We start from the raw sequence: 12931 nt of genomic DNA, 5'->3' as shown, positions 1-12931 counted from the left end.
GGGAGAGTCAGTCTCACATGTGGGAAACAGTACCAGACATACGCGACAGCCCTGTGATGATGTTCAGTAGTGAGCTGGGTATCTGGTTACTGCTTTGGCTGATTCCTTGGGAGCAGTTCATGGGTTTGACCCATCTCCCGGTGTTGGTTAGAAAGGCTTAATTAGTATCTGGGAAAAGAGCAATGTTGGGCATCTTCATTCCAGCAAGCCAGCAGAGTGCACCCTGCAGACACAAACAGATGGGAACAGCCACTTAGGCCCTAATGAGCTTGTTCAGCTGTGATCCTGGGGACCCCGGAGAGCCTTACTAATCACCCCACTTGTCGTTGTTTGTTTTGTGTTGCTTGGCTTCTCATTTGTTTCAGGCTTTCCTCACTGGGCAGGTTCCCTTGCTGAGCTTGTCTCCGGCTCCGCCATGTGTACCCCCCCCCCCCACACACACACCCTTTCTCAGTAGAGCTTCAGGCTCATTTGGAAGTGCAGTTATGAGACAGACTCAGGATTCCTGTGCCTGGCTTCAAGCCCTCCTCAGTCCACCTGAGCAGCTTTCGTCTGTACCCAGAGAGCTCGGTTCTCTTTCAATCCATTCTACAACCTATCATAATCTACTTAGAGCTCCAGGGGAGAAAAGGACGGGATTTTCACTTTTCTACAAACAGTTATTCCCTAGTTCAGTAGTGAGCAGAGCAACAGACACTTTACAGACACTTTTAGGTGAGAAGTTTGGGGTCTGGTGCCCTGCCCCGGGCTTCAGTGACAAACTTGGTATGACATTTCATCTCCTGCAAATAAAACAACAAGTTGACTCAGTTCATAGTCCATTAGGTTCAAGGTACTCCATGGTCTAAAACATGTAAAACTATTCACTCAGTGTGTACAAGGGCAGTGCCTGAGTAGAGCCAAATAACCGCTACCTGGATGGGTCATGTGCAGTGGGCAGCAGTCAGGAGAAACTCACGTCCCAGCACACCCACACCCACACCCATGCCCAATGCAGGAGACAGTGCTCCCTTCCAGAACAGTCGTGTCCTGGAGATGAGCTCCGTGCTCCACCTGGGAAGAGTACACAGGAAATATCCAGAAGGGCAACATACTCCCCCTGAGGGACTGGGACATGGATCTAGGTCTGAAGTAAGGGCTGACAAGAGCCAACGAGTCTGTTCTTCAGCTTATCTAACATTTCCCTGATGAGAAAGCGGACATCCAGGGAAGATAAAGCCGACAGCTTAAAATCGCATGTGTTAGGAATAACTCCAGAGCTCCTGCTTCTGAGGCCCGGGGCTCCTTGTAGGGAAGAGCCAGAGGCAGGACAGACAGAGTGAGAAGTCAGAGTAAGGTAAAGAGGCGTCTGGGGGAGAGGAGCTGGGTCTTCCAGATCCACCGTGTCTCTCAAGACATCCCAGTTTAGAGGGCAGTGACAGCCCTCCAGAAAATGAATTTTGTTGACCACATTAAGATGATACATCTAACACATTAATGAGGCACAGATTTGGGGCTGCCAGGAGGGTTTGCAGAGATTAACTGGGGTCCCAGACAGGGTGGGAAGGGAAGGAAGGCAAGTAAGTGCTGACAACCCTTTTTTCTCCGTTCCACTACGATGTGAGCAAGCAGCTATCACACACTGCCGCTGCACGAGCCACCCGCCTCTGCATCCTCACACCATGGCGGACTGTAGGCCACCCTTCAAGACACTCACAGCAAGCCTCTCTGTTAGGATGAGTCCTCTCAGGTGTTGGATTACAGCAATGAGAAAAGTAACTAAGCCTAAAAGAAGTAACTATAGTAACAAAAAGAGAGGCTGAGAGAGAAGGCTCCGTTCCATCCGCTTCAGATGCCTACAGAGAACACCTGAGACACTGAGGGAGCACTGGGAGCTTTATCAAATGCCTTCTGGGAGCATCCGGGTACTCCAGATGCTCCTGGTCTACAGAGACGCTTCTAGCAGAAGGTATAGTGACAGAAAGTAGATACATTTGTCATCTATTACTCTTCCCACTAGCATAATTATCCTTCAGACTGGGATTGGGAACGTTATGCTTGACTTCAACTTAATGAGATTTTTTTTTTCTGAGACAGGGTCTCACTGGGCTGTCCTGGTATTCACCTAGTAAACCAAGCTGACCTCTAATTCACAGAGATCCTCCTGCTTCTGCCTCCTAGAGGTACAACTTGTTCCCTTGCTGGAATTAAAGGCATGTGGCACAACTACTAAAATTTTTTAAAAATCAGATTTATAAATCAGTGCGGATACAAATCTTTGTGCAAGTCTGTGACCAGGTTAACTGAGGTAATTTACCCAAAAGGTAGGCAGCACTGGTCCATGGGCTAAGGTCCCTGATTGGAAAACACTCGCGCACGTGCACGCATACACACACACACACAGAGAGAGAGAGAGACAGAGAGAGAGAGACAGAGACAGAGACAGAGCGACAGAGACAGAGAGACAGACAGAGACAGAAAGACAGAGAGCACTGCCATCATCCTCTGCTTCCTGACTCTCACGCAGTGTGGCTCAGCCTCCTGCTCCTTGCCTCTATACCTCCCTTGCCACAATGGATGCTATCTCCTCAAACTGTTAGCCTGTGTATTCGCTGTCTCCCTTAAGTTGCTTTTGTCAGGTATGTCATGGCAACAAGAAAAGTCGCCACCCCATTGTCCATTCTGCAGCAGGCACTGACTTAAAATGATGGCCTGTCCATGGGCCTAGATTCTCCACTTTATGAGGAACTATCCATTCCCAATGCTGAGGAAAGGTGAAGGCCCTAAGGTACCTTCCAAGTTAGGTCAGCAAACATGACTATGGACCCAAAAAGGTCATAGAGGTACTGAGGACTGGGGGTCCTGGACTCCCTAAATCTGTCCAACAGCTGTGCTGACCACCGAGTGATAATCTGCTATATAGACTTGTGTCTCTTGGCTAAGCAGAATGAAAAGAAAGGACAGAATTCTGGGGCTTCGTTCTCCTGCTGGGGGTTCCGTGGCTCTGTGAGGAATATGGTGTTTGTCCTCACAGCCAGACTGCCCACTTTCTGTCCTTTCCCTTGCTACTTATGCTCCCTGAAGAACAGCTTTTCATTTCTCCCATTAAGTGAACGATCATTCATCACAGGAGTGCCAGATAACTGTAGGTCTCAAGGCAGGTGTAGCCAAGAACAGCACGGTCTACAGCTGGTAAGTGTTTCTCCCTCACTCATACCCAGTTTCCCTGTACAATGTCATTTTAGATAATGTGCTACAATCATAAGTAGCCATTGGCATCACAGGCCACAAAGCAAAGGCATTCCCTTGCTACTTGGTATCCAGCTTGGGCTGGCAGAGGAGATGGCTCACTATGTACACTGAAATTACTAACGTGCACTTGTTCTTGAGGCTGGAGACCCTTCACTAATGAGACTGGAGCCTTATCCACCTGACAGTCATTTCAGGGCCTAGAATCCTCTCCAGGTCTTCTTTCCCTGGCCACAAGATAAACACTGAGCATGTGAAAACACTGAAGACATTTCAGAGTTCCTAAGGGGCCACGCCTGCCTGTCTTCCACTCTGCAGATTTGATTCCATGGTACCACCTAAGCATAAAACAGTAAAATAGTCTCCTGCCACGCAGAAGAGGAAGCGGGTTGGGCTTGCTGACGGTGGTTCATAGCCCATTTCCTTGGCTCCTGTTTAATTGCCTCTAGCCTGGTAGCATTTAACCAAAAAATATGGGTATTGGTAAGTAATAGCCTAGGGGCAAATCCAGACCATGACCTATTTTGCTGGTTGTTAATGTGTATGTAAGTTGTATGCATGTATACAATTCATGTGTGTATTCACTTATGTGTATGTGTAGGTGAGTACATATGCATGTGTGTCCAGTATATGGAAGCCAGATATGTTCTCCACCTTTGTTTTTTGTTTGCTTTTGGTTTTGTTTTGTTTTTTTGTTTGCTATATTTGTTTTTTTGTTTGTTTGTTTGGTTGGTTTTTTAGGCAGGGTGGCACACTGAACCCAGAGCTCACTAATTCAGTAAGATTACATGGTCAGAAAGCTCCAGAGCACTAGGCAATCTTGAGCTTCACAGGACCTTTAGGGTGTCCTGTAACACTGCTGAACTTATTTTTTTATAATTTATTTATTTTATTTATATGAGTACATGTAGCTGTCAGGCTCACAAGAAGAGGGCATCAGATCCCATTACAGATGGTTATGAGCTACAATGTGGTTACTGGGAATTGAACTCAGGACCTCTGGAAGAGCAGTCAGTGCTCCTAACCTCTGAGCCATCTCTCCAGCCCACTGCTGAACTTTTATTGCTCTAAGGCTTACAGGAACTTACTGGATTTAATTCCTTTCTCTTGGCATCAGTTTCTGTTCTATTGCTATGATAAAACACCAAGGCAAGTTATGAAAGAAAGAGTTTCACTAGGCTGACAGTTCCTAAGGGTTAGAGTCCAGGATGGCAGAGTGGAGGTAGCCAGCCGCAGCAGCTGAAATCTCACATCTCAAACCATAAACAGAATCAGATAGTGGGATTGGCTAAAACCTGAAAAGCCCACCAACAGTGGTGCACTTCCTCCATTCAAGGCCATACAGTTTAAGTCTCTCCAAATAACCAGCTGGGAACCAAGTTCTCAAATGCCCAAGACTATTGGGAGACATCTCCTTCAAACCACTGCAGTCTTATTTGACCTCCAGATGTAGTTATCTGATTCTCCTGCAAGTGCAATGTATATTCTTAGTTTGAGACCAAGCCAGCTCAGTCAGTCAACAGGATTTCAAGGGAGGGGTTGAGGACTGAAAAGAAAAAGACAATTAGACATCATTATAACATGACTCCAGCCAGTGCTGAGGCTGAAGTGGGTTCATGTTTTCCCAGTCTACTTTTATATCGGTCTAGGTACATCCAAAGAATATGGTCGGTTTGCAGATGAAAGACAGAGTGATCAAAGAAGGCAAAGAACAAAGAGATCACACCAGATAGTAATCAAACAAAGCAACAAACAAAGGTGTTGGGGGGGCTCCCCGCCCCCAATCTCTGGGTCTGGGGACTTATCAGGATTACCAAGACAAAAGGGAAGTCACACATTCCTTGGCTGTGTTTACCTTGATTCTTGCATTGGCCCAAATGCAAATACTCTTATCTGAGCCCCTTTCCTCCTCCTAGCCCAATGACTTGTACTTACCAAATTTCCATAAGAGGCGCCAAAAGCTCTCCACAAGTTTACAGATCAAAAAGTAAACAATACAAATGTGGGCAGACAGTATTAGGCAGAATTATACAATAAGCAAAAAATGGAAAGAGATGAGAGACTGTGAAAATCTCACAACCAATACCCACCCCACCTTTCAGTGTCCTGTTGCTGTCAAAGAAAAACAGGACTAGACATAGAGCATGACCGCCGTGCTCACAATTGTAATCCTAGCACTAGGATGCCAAGGATCATGAAGTTGAGGCCAACTGGAGCTACATAGCAAGATCTTGTCTCAGATAGATAGATAGATAGACAGACAGACAGACATAAGTATTGCATAAATTGTGCTATCTTTGAAAATTCAGTAATTGTATGTCACAAGTCATTTAAACCAATGACTATATTGCCCATCATTATAAATAAAATGTTATGAATTTTGATATATAATAAAGATCTCCTTGATTTTTTTAAGGAAAAATGAAAGGAAGTGGAAGGACTTGTGAAGAATGGGCATGCCCCCTTCTCACAGGGGTTCCACTCCCACATAATGACATCATCCAACTCTCAGGGGTTGGAAAGTTGCCAAGCCCTTCATTAGTGTTTCTGAGCCTATAGGTTCGGTTTCCCTAGTTTCCCTGACACTTCCCTAGCCCTCCTGGCACTGAGACTGAGTTTGCCTGACTTTGGCCAGGGCCCAAGCAGATATGCCTATCCAACAGTCTGGCACGATGCCAGATATGCCCAGCGAATAGTCTCTGGCAGGATGCTTTCTGTAGCATCCTGTACCATGATGTTATACAGCGTACCCTCCTAGACCACAGGGAGATGCCAGCGTTGGGGCTACAAGTTTCTCAGGCCCCATTTTCGGGCCACAACTGAAAGAGTAGCTTTTATCTCTGAAGCAGGTAGAGTTCTGCTCCTGATTTACTGACCTTACTTTTCCATGTATCACTGAGGTCCCCTAAGACCAGAGCCTATGTTCTGCTGTGTTCCCATACCCTACTCCTACCTTAAAGGGTGAAACATGAACTCATGAAACTAGGGCCTTTGTCTTCTGTACTCATGGGTCCAGAACAGTGTCAGGTTCTTATCAAGTGCTTGCTGATACTTGTCTAATGAGAGATTCTAACATGACTTACCTGTCTATACTCAAACATTCTGTGCTTACTGGTATCTCATAAAACCAGATATTCTTTTCATTTCTTAGATTAAAAAAAAAAGCAGGGGTCTTACTCTTCAAGTCAGGGTTCTATTGAAGAGGCCAGTTCAGGAACTTTGGAAAATTTACCAGACCCCTCCCCTCCTGGAAGGGAGAGGCTAATTAACATTGCTCAGGCCACAGGTGGTGGTGGGGCACTGACCATCAGTCACCGGTGGGTGAGAGAAGCTCAGAGCATGTAGACACATTCCACAGGACAGACTGACTGTTGACTACTACAGATAAGGGAAGTCTCTGCTATCTCATTCCCTAAAGACCAATCAGTTTACAAGTCACATTGTTCTGCCAATCACATTGTGCCTAATGGCTGTTGCTCTGAAAACTGTGTAAAGCTCACCAGAAGAGCTGTGTAGAGTTGCCACCTCTCCTTCGGGTGTAGGACGACCCCAACATGTTGGAGCAATAAATTTCTCTTGCTTTTTTCATTGATCCCCGAATCTGTGTTGTTCACTCAGGGGGTCCCTGGTAAGCTAACGCTCGCCAGAGTCTTACATTTGGTGTATTGGCTGGGAATCAGACCCCTTGTGGGGACATACTTGAGCAGGGAAATTGGAGGTCTTGTAGGTACTGTGGTTCTTGTTTTTCTTACTGTTTATCAAAGTCTGGGTCTGTAAGTCTGTTTGAACTTTTGGTTGGTTTGCAAGCATCCAGTTAATCTCTTTGAGACTGTTTTATTTAAATGCAGGAAAGAATGCCCCCTCAGACTTGGGGGCATGATCAATTGACCAGGCTGTCGTGAACAGCAGGCTTTCCCTGACTAGACCTGACTGGTACTTTAATATGGCAAAAGGTAAGGGGCAGCTGAAGGTTCACCACCAGACTTCATTGGCAGGTCTCAAGGGGGTTGTAAGATGACACACAGATTTGACCAAGGTATGTGAGGCTAAGCAGGGACCAGATGAGTCACCTGCAGCCTTTCTAGAGCAGATCATGGAGGCATTCCGCCAATATACACCCTATGACCCCAGCAGCAAGGAACGTAAAACTACTGTGACAATGGCTTTTATAGGCTAGGCTAGTAGAGATATCAGGAAAAAAGCTTCAGAGGCTAGAAAGACAAGACAAACCATTCAGGAATTTAGTGCAGGTTGCTGAGAAAGTCTACCACTACAGGGAGACAGAGGAGGAGAAGGAGAAAGGAAAGAGAAAGAAAGAAAATTGACAGAGAAGGAATCTACAGAGAGTCCTAGATACAGTAGTTAGGGAAAGCAGAGAAGAGAGACAGAAAAGGACAAGTGTACATACTGCAAGGAGAGAGGCCATTGGGCCCAAGCGTACCCTAACAAATGGAAACTGGGAGCAGAAATTCCCAGGCCTTGGGAAAAGCATCCCAAATGGCAAAGGTGTTAGCCATGGGTGAAGACAGTGACTAGGGGAGACAGGGTTTTGACCACCTCCCCAATCCCAGGGTAACTCTGAGAGTGGAGAGTAAATCCACTCAATTCTTGGTGGACACAAGGGCTCAACACACAGTCCTCCAGGCTTGGGTCCAAGAAGCCACTGGCACCAAAGTATATTCATGGACTACCCAAAGAACAGTGGACCTAGAGATGGGCTGGGTATCCCATTCATTTAGGGTTGCCCCAGACTGTCCCTACCCTCTGTTGTGGTGAGACATACTCTCCAAAATGGGGGCCCAGATACAATTCCTGCCTGACGGGTCACAACTAACTGGCCCAAACGGAGAGAAACCTCTCCAACTGACCCCTGCCAAAAGCTGAGGCTACCTGGTTTACAGATGGGAGCAGTTTTCTCCATAAAGGTCAGAGATGAGCAGATGCTGCTGTGGTGGACAGCACAAATGTCATCTGGGCAGAACGAACCTCTACCCCCACCCTTGCACCTCTACCCTCTGGCACATCGACCTAGAAAATGGAACTACTTGCCCTCACCAAGGCTTTGGAACTTGGAGTCAGCAAGAAAATTAACATCCACATGAATAGCAGGTATGCTTTTGCCACAGCCCACGTCCACAGGGATGTATGTCAAGAGAGAGGACTGCTCACATCAGAGGAAACAAACAGGAAATCTTGGACCTCTTGGATGCCCTGATGAAGCTGGAAACTGTGAGTATTATTCACTGCCCAGGACATCAGAAGGTAAGAGACTCAGTGGCCCGAGGCAATAGCCAGGCAGAGCAAGTAGCTCAAGAAGGACTCTGCAAGAGCCTATCCCAGTTATAGGCTTGCAAGAGATACCGGCTGGGGAATGGGACTGGACTAAGGAATGGCCTCACTTAGAATATACTGAAGAAAGGACTCAGATGGCTAGCCACCTTACCAACTGTCACCAAGAGAGGGAAAGACAATGGTGCCCACAAGAAGGGAGAGCTGTACTCCCCGAAAGCAAGAAAAAGACTTACTAGACCAAATGCACAGATGCACTCACTTAGGGGATAAAAAGCTTGTACAAGCAGTCAAGGGAGCTAAAGTATATACAATAGACCTCAGGTTCTGGGCCACAGATACAGTTGAACAGTGTAAGGTGTGCCAGCAAGTGAGCGCTTATGCAGCAAAGAGTGAACAGGGCAAAACATCTAGGGGAGAAGGGCCTGGAGTATATTGAAAGGGAGAATTTATGGAAGTTAAGACAGGAAAATATGATTACAAATACCTTCTAGTGTTTGTAGATGTTTTCTCTGGATGGGTTGAGGCATTCCCCACCAAGCAGGAAACAGCTATCATGGTAGCTAAGAAAATATTAGAGAAAATTCTCCCAAGGTTTGGAGTGTCCAAGGTAATTGGATCGGACTGTGGTCCTGCTTTTGTCTCTAAGGTAAGTCAGGGATTGGCAGAGATATTGTGGACTAATTGGAAGCTCCATATCCCCAGAGCTTCAGACAGGCAGAGAAAATACACAGAACTCTACAAGAGACTTTAACTAAACTGACCTTGGAGACTGGATCAAACTGGGTGGTGCCCCTCACCTTGGTCCTGCTCTGAGCCCAGAAGAGCCCTTACCATTTAATCTGACCCCTTTTGAGATCCTGTTTGTTACCCCAACTCCCTTGACCCTGGTTCTTGATCCCCCCAAGAGTGACTTTAAGGCTAACAAGGATCTTATGGCTCCTTTGCACGCTTTCCAGATCAGCCACCAGGAATTGTGCCCTAAACTTAGTGCCCTGTATAACACAGGTACCCAAAGGTTCCACACAAGTGCCAAGTTGGAGATTGGGTATATGTTAAGAGGCATTGTGCTGAAAACCTGAAAGCAAAGTGGAGAGGGCTGTTCCTGGTGTTACTGACCACCCTGACCTCCATTAAAGTGGATGGAGTAACTGCCTGGGTTCACATCAGACCAGCACCTGTGCCTGACATCCACTAGATAGCAGCCAGACACCCAAGCAATCCCCTTCTGCAAGGCCAGAGAAACCACGAGACGGCTATGGTGTATCTTCTGGGGCTGAGCCTCAAGCACTCCGCACAACCCCACCAGAGTGACTTGGCAGGTGCTCTCAGGCACTGGGGATGTGGCGTGGTCCACTACCTGCATTGTATCTGGTGGCTCGACCCAGTCATTGATCTCTGTGATTTAGAGGTGGGCCTTGACTTCTGAGGTGTCCCTGCCCTGCAGACACAGCAGGAGGGATTGCCTGAATGTAGGGGATGAAGGACTTGCAAATCTAAACTGTATCTCAAAAGGGGCTTTGGAGGGTGGGGCTTAGGTTACAAAGTTGAGAAGTGTCCTGTAAGAAACCCCCATATGTGTGTGCCCCTGAGATAAGAGAAGCCAGAAGTAGGCTCATCAGTGTTAAGGGGTCAAACTCTTTTTCTATGCTACCTGGGGCTGTGAAACATCGGGAAGCACACAGTGGAGACCATTCTGGAGGTAGTTAAAGACTCTATGGGCTGGGGTAGAGCCCTGAGCAGACCTTGGGCACAAATTCTGCAACCAGTCTTTCAACACCCAAAGGAAGCTCCACTCTCAGGTGCTCTAAGAAGCCTAGGATCATAGAATCAGAGGTAAGGAAGACACAACATCTGACCCAAGACCGGGAGTAACTGGGACCAGTGGGACCTAGGCACGCAGGAACTCCACCAGACCATTGGCACGGGTTCCTTCCAGTCTACCTGGGCCAGAGCCTTAAGCAGATCGTGGGTGCAAACTCCACAGCCAGACCCACAATACTCAGGAAGTTCCACTCCCAGGCACTTTTACATGCCCAGGATCACAGAATCCCAGGATCCCAGGATCTCAGGAGCTTGGTCACACCAGGATCTCAGGGGTCCCAGAGGCAGCTTGACTCCCATGAGATCACACACACACACACACACACACACACACACACATAGGATCTCAGGATCACAGGATCCCAGAATCACAGGATCACAGAGACAGCTTGACTCTGATCTGAGGAGTTCTGACACAGTCAAGATCAGGGGAAAGACAGGCTCCAATCAGATTGGCAGTGGCAGGAGGCAAGCATAAGAACATAAGCAACAGAAACCAAGGTTACTTGGCATCATCAGAACCCAGTTCTTCCATCATAGCAAGTCCTGGATACACCATCACACCAGAAAAGCAAGAATCAGATGTAAATTCATTTCTCATGATGATGATAAAGGATTTTAAGAAGGACATAAATAATTCTTAAATACAGGAAAACACAGGTAAACAGCTAGAAGGACTTAAAGAAGAAACACAAAAGCCCCTTAAAGAATTAGAAGAAAACACAATCAAACAGGCAAAGGAAATGAACAAAACCATCCAGGATCTAAAAGTGGAACTAGAAACAATAAAGAAATCACAAAAGGAGACAATCTTGGAGATAGAAAACCTAGGAAAGAGATCAGGAGTCATAGATCATCACTAACAAAATACAAGAGATAGAAGAAAGAATCTCAGGTGCTGAAGATACCATAAAGAACATCGACACAACAGTCAAAGAAAATGCAAAATGCAAAAAGCTCCTAACCCAAAACATCCAGGAAATCCAGGACGCAATGAAAAGACCAAACCTAAGGAGACAGGTATAGAAGAGAGTGAAGATTCCCAGCTTAAAGAACCAGTAAATATCTTCAACAAAATTATAGAGGAAAACTTCTCTAACCTAAAGAAGGAGATGCCCATGAACATACAAGAAGCCTACAGACCTCCAAATAAACTGGACCAGAACAGAAATTCCTCCTGTTAAAAAATCAAAACACCAAATACACTTAACAAAGAATGAATATTAAAAGCAGTAAGGGAAAAAGGTCAAGTAACATATAGAGGCAGGCTTATCAGAATTATACCAGATTTCTCACCAGAGACTATGAAAGCTAGAAGATCCTGAGCAGATGTCATACAGACCCTAAGAGAACATAAATGCTAGCCCAGGCTGCAATTAGCATGGATAGAGAAAATAAGATATTCCATGACAAAATCAAATTTATACAATATCTTTCTACAAACTCAGCTCTACAAAGAATAAGAGATGGAAAACACCAACACAAGGAGGGAAACTACACCCTAGAAAAAACAAGAGGGTAATCTTTCAACAAACTCAGAAGATAGCCACACAAACATAATTCCACCTCTAACAACAAAAATAACAGAAAGTAGCAATCACTTTTCCTTAATATTTCTTAACATTAATTGACTCAATTCCCCAATAATAAGACATAGACTAATAGACTGGTTATGAAAACAGTACCCAACATTTTGCTACATACAGGAAACGCACCTCAGTGACAAAGACAGACACTACCTCAGAGTAAAAGGTTGGAAAACAATTTTCCAAGCAAATGGTCCCAAGAAACAAGCTGGAGTAGCCATTCTAACATCAAATAAAATCTACTTTCCACCAAAAGTTGTCAAAAAAAGATAAGGAAGGACAGTTCATACTGGTAAAAGGAAAAATCTACCGAGATAAACTCTCAACTCTGAACATCTATGCTCCAAATATAAGGGCACCCACATTCATAAAAGAAACTTTGCTAAAGCTCAAAGCACACATCACACCCCACACAGTAATAGTGGGAGACTTCAACACCCCACTCTCAGCAATGGACAAATCATGGAAACAGAAACTGAACAGGGACACAATGAAACTAATAGAAGTAACGAACCAAATGGATTTAACCGATATCTATAGAACATTTCATCCTAAAGCAAAAGAATATACCTTCTCAGTACACCATGGTACCTTTTCTAAAAATGACCATAAAATTGGACACAAACCAGGCCTCAACAGATACAAGAAGACTGAAATAATCCCATGCACCCTATCAGATCACCACAGTCTAAGACTGGTTGGTCTTAAATTCCAACAAAAAACAACAGAAAACACACATACACATGGAAGCTGAACAACGCTCTACTCAGTGATAACTTGGTCAAGGAAGAAATAAAGAAAGAAATTAAAGACATTTTAAATTTAATGAAAATGAAGATGCATCATACCAAAGTTTATGGGACATAATAAAAGCAGGGCTAAGAGGAAAACTCAGTTCTGAGTGCCTCCAAAAAGAAAATGGAGAGAGTTTTCACTAGCAGCTTGACAGCACACCTGGAAGCTCTAGAACAAAAAGAAGCAAATACACCCAAGAGAAATAAACA

This window comes from Apodemus sylvaticus, chromosome 11 (assembly GCF_947179515.1).
Source record: "Apodemus sylvaticus chromosome 11, mApoSyl1.1, whole genome shotgun sequence".
Taxonomy (NCBI): domain Eukaryota; kingdom Metazoa; phylum Chordata; class Mammalia; order Rodentia; family Muridae; genus Apodemus; species Apodemus sylvaticus.
The sequence above is the reverse complement of the archived record's forward strand: the minus strand, read 5'-3'. Positions refer to the sequence as shown.